The following is a 5,200-nucleotide window of genomic DNA, read 5'->3' as shown; positions in this document are numbered from 1 at the left end:
AGCAGAATAGTACTCCAAGAAAGTGGAAAACTGGTACGAAGAAGAGGCGAACAGCATAAAGAGGTTGTGTAGTGAGAGGCAAGGGGACTCACAAAAATCAAGAACCCCATAAAGTGAGAGGAGAGGGGACTCACTAAAATCAAGCATCCCAGAAAGTGAGAGGCGAGGGGACTCACTAAAATTAAGCACCCCGAATCATCTTGCAGATAAAAGGAGTCTAAAATCGCACTGTCACCTCCACGTGGTGGTCTCTGGAAACTATAACTTGATAGGATGTAGGCTAACGACAGGCGTTAATTACTAATCCGTTAGTACTTTATTTACTCAAACACTTTATACGTGAGAAGTTGGTTGAATCATGTATTTGTTTTAAAAAATTGCAAGAGCAATAACCAATTATTGTCGGATAATAAATTATAATAGTGAGGAATCATTTATCTTCAGAAAAATACTGTTCATTTTTAAGAAAGTGCTTTTTACTTAATATTTTTTCATAATAACTTTAAAAATTTTTAACTTCTTCAAACTTACTGGTTAACATTACTGAATAGGTTTATCCGATGACTTCATACAATTTTGGATCAATGTGAGTAATACAAAAAAATGGCACACTTGAAAACTGTTCCGCGGTATGCTGCCGCATAACGCCCGAGTGCGAGCGCGAGGACTCCCTCTACAACCGGCTCTGTAACTCAATGAATTTCAATTTGTCCATTTTCTTATTAGACATTTTTCATAGTAAAAAAGTCAAGCTTTTTTTTGAGACTATTTAAAAAAAATCGTAGATGCCTAAATTGCGAAAAAAATTAAATAAACAATTGATTTATTGAAAGAATTGTTTAAACAATTTTTTTTTATAAATAGTAAAATAGGATGAAAGCGTGTAAAAAGCACTTTCCAAAACCCTCATAAAAATTTTAAATCGCGTAATTAGAAAGGAAGTTACAGGCGTTTGAAACTACCCCTGCAGGCATTGGGGTTGAAAATTCAACCCCCCCCCTTACATGGGGAGGGTTGGTAATCCTGGTCTATAAGTTTGTGGATTAACTACTGTTGGGTAGGCGAACATATTCCCAGAATTGAGAGACAATCGAAAAACATAACTTTTTGAGTTGGGGCAGTTGAGGAATAATGCCCCATATAAGATAAACATAATCAGAAAACTATTTTTGCCCTTTTAAATTAAAAGTATCCTGGGTCTAGTCATTGCATGCAGAAAAGTAAGTGGCGACTGAAATAGAATCTTCAATTTAAAAAGACGATTTTCAGGGCAGTGAAATTTGTAGCTAAGTAAGATAAATTTTTAAACAAAAAAATTGCCACCACAGAAGCTGAATTTTTAGTCCTAAAAAGGTGAATTTTCCGTCTAAAAAAAAAGAACTCTTGAACAAACAAGATATCCTTTCAATAACATATTTTTAACTTAAACCTATAGAGATGAATTTTCAACCAGATGGTTGAATTTTTGCACGAACAAGAATAAAGGAAAACCAAAATCAGTTGGATTTCAAAAAAAAAAAAAAAATTTTTTTAAATTTTTTAAATCAAAAGGGCGAATTTTTCAGATTACAGCGGAATTTTCAATCCAAAAGGACGATTTTTCAACAAATAATAATAAGGCAGTAATAATAATAATAATAATAATAATAATAATAATAATACTAAAGCTAACCTTCAAAAACAAAAAATGATTTTTTAACAGAGGAGTTCAACTTTTATCCACGTAGCTGAACATTTAATAAAAAAAATTTACACTCAACGAAAGATAACAGTTGATTTGAAAAAAAAATTAATTTTCATCTAAAGACAGTAATATTTAACAAAGTTGTTGAATTGTTAGACCAAAAAGAAAAATTCTCTAGAAAATTGTTGAATTTTGGACCCAAACATATAAATTTTCAGCTGACGGCTAATTTTTATACATAATATTGAACAAGCTATGTCATATATAATTAAGTCTATCAGATTTTAGCTGGTTTTTTACATTTCCTAAATATTTCATTGAAAATTAATATACATATAAATTTCAACTTGTTATCATTTTAATATTGACTTTTGGAACGCATAGAGGGTCATGATCTACCTAAATAAAAACTTGAGTTATCACCAAAGAAATGTTTCACATATTTTCAATTAGTCAGTATGGTGTAGAGCGCGAGAAGTTTTTTCTTCTTAGTTAAGTATGTAAATATATTTATGTTTTAGGAGGAACACTCAGATCTATAGAAAAACTGAGTATTTCATGGTTTACACATGGTTGGAAAAAATATTTTCTAGTTAATTGAATTGAAAACCCAAAATGTTTAACTTGGATTATTTCTGATAGACTTGTTTACCAATTTAGTGTCTTATTCTAAATTTGCCACAGTGAATAAAAAATTATTATTTCATTTAAAATTTACAATATTTTATAAAATTAAGGATATTTTTTAAGTTATGTATCCTTGCACGGATCTTCTTTGCATGAATTTTAATTTTTATATGTAAACTTGAATTTTTAAAAAAAATCACTCCTAAGTACATAAGTTTCTTAAAAAATTGAAATGTTTCAATTCCTGAAGTTAAAAAAATTTTCAAACGCAAGTTCTCGCATGTGAATCCTTAGTAAAATAAAGCTTATTAGAATAATATGTTGCTTTCGACTAGTTAGAAGAAATAAATTATTTAATTTGAATTTTTATTCGAGAAGTATCAAATGTTTTAATTTTTACTTAGGTTGGTTCAAAAGCAAAACAGTTTTGTGTCAATAAAGTATAATGAGATAGATTAGGTGTGTCAGCGAGTCTAACTGTGTCAGTATGAAGCAATAACTTCAAAAAACGGTATGTTTGTGGAGGTGACGTAGACTCTGTATAAGATTCAGAATATTTCCTGCTCATTGTTTCAATAATAAGTAGTTACCAATTATTATTCTTCCACTATGAAATTATTAAACATTTCAAATAATTAAATAAAATATTCTTCGCTAATCATTACAGGTAGATAGAAGTAAACTTTGAAAGTCCTGAAAGAGCATGGAGTCAATAGATGGATCATACAAGCTATAAAAACAATATGTGCAGGTAGCAAAGCGAGTGTAAGGGTGAATAAGAAACTGAGTGACTGTTTTGATATTATTCAAGGAGTTAGACAAGGATGCGTTATGTCTTCATGGTTATTTATATTAGTTATGGACAAGTGTTTAAGAATGGCTCTCTTCGACGAAGAGGGTGTGGATCTCGAAACAGTAAGTGGACGTGGGTTAGCGTTCGTAGATGATAAGGTTCTTATGGCAGAGTCTAACGAAGACTTACGAAGAATGTTGAATAACCTAGATGCAAGCATGAAGAGCATGGGCCTCAAAATTAACGCAAATAAAACAAAAACTATGGTGTTCGAAGGAAAGAGTGTGAAAACACTATGCAATATTTTATTAAATGATGAGAGCATTGAACAAGTTGATAAGTTCGTATATCTTGATAGCTTATTTACTAGGGACGGAAAGATAGATGAGGAATTAGATAGACGCATAAACGAAGGTAAGAAGATTATTGGTAGAGCAGTTCCCCTTATCAGAAGTAAAAATATATCAAATAAAACTAAAATGGAAATACATAACTCTATTTATACCGACTGTACTATACGGTAGCGAGACATGGATCTAGCAAGGAAAAGATAAGAGTAAAATTAACGCAATTGACATGAGATTCATGCGCATAATATGCGGGAAAACCCTGATGGACAAAGTAAGTAACGAGATAATTCTAAAAGAATGTGGTGCAGAAGAGACGCTAGTAGACACATGGAAAAGAAATCGGTTAAAATGGTTCGGACATGTTGAGAGAATGCCAAATGAATGACTAACGAAACAAGTGTATCAAGGTAAAGTAAATGGCAGCGTACCCAGAGGTAGACCGCGGAAAGAATAGTTAGAATGTGTGAATGAGACCCTAGTTAGAAGAGACATAAGAATTCATAGAAACACGAGAGCCTGCATGAAAAAATGCATGGGCATAAAAGAAGCTAGAGAAGTATGCCAGGACAGGAAAGTATGGCGGCAAATAGTTAATAAAAAGAGTGTCAGTAGAGTAAATGACGCCTGAAACAAATGACCTTAGCCACTAAGGGACCCAAGTGGGGAACCTTACACAACGTCTTCGTGAGGTTCTTCGCTTAGGGTGATTGCTAGAGAGATTGATCAGCAGCCTGGGCTGGAGCAGTGTTGCGGAACGAACGTGTTATTTACTTAAATAGCACGAGAACTCTGGATCAATCTGAAAATTCTCTATCCCTTTCACACACTACTCCTTTCCCCTACCGAGTGGATCACGCCTACCTCGAAAGGGACATGGCTTAATGTTGTAATAATAATAATAATAATAATAATAATAATAATAATAATAATTAATTGCTCACATATCTAAAATTGAATTAGCAAAATTTCTCATTTAATGATTGAAATTTCACTAACTTAGATTCTAAGAGATGAACAGACCTGGTTCAAATTGTAATGAAGCCATGACACTGTTTGCATTAGCTCTTTCTGTGCAATACAAAAATGCCTTGTCTTACAGAAAGAATGTGTTTTTTAGAAAAATTCAGATAAATATATTGTTTCTTTTAAATTTGACAAGGGTTTTTTTTGCTGTTTCAAGATTAGCGAACAAAAATTATAATGATTAAAATGGCGATCGGTTTTCTGAAAATCAAAGATTTTACTCTTTTGTTTAAAACTATGATAGATGTGGTTCAAAAGTCCAAAAGAAAACCAACTCCTTCCTATGATTTCTAAAAAAAAGTTTGTATACTTTTCAATATTTTACCTTGAACTTATTTTAATAATAACGTATTATATTAAAAATACTAAAAAAAAATGTTGTAAAGTATCAAAAAGCTAGAAAGAGCATATTGTACCACTGCTAATGAGCCGCAAAACAATGTTTTTTTTTTCAAATTTCTAAATTTTAGTTTCTGTTGATTTTGAAAGTATGACAAAACCGTAATCACAATAAAAAAGAGAAAGTCGTTCATTATATCTATACAAAAACAAATTGATTTTTAACGCTACACACATTTGTGAAAAAAAAATGTGCGGGCACAAATTCATATTCAGAAACAATTGTTATCAGATTTAAGAGTTCTTTATAAAAAAATCTCATAAAATTCTGCATCGCACTGTAATGTCTGATTAAAAAAAAAGTTTTGTTTGGTTGTTTACTAA

This window comes from Belonocnema kinseyi, chromosome 8 (genome assembly GCF_010883055.1).
Source record: "Belonocnema kinseyi isolate 2016_QV_RU_SX_M_011 chromosome 8, B_treatae_v1, whole genome shotgun sequence".
Classification (NCBI taxonomy): domain Eukaryota; kingdom Metazoa; phylum Arthropoda; class Insecta; order Hymenoptera; family Cynipidae; genus Belonocnema; species Belonocnema kinseyi.
The sequence above is the reverse complement of the archived record's forward strand: the minus strand, read 5'-3'. Positions refer to the sequence as shown.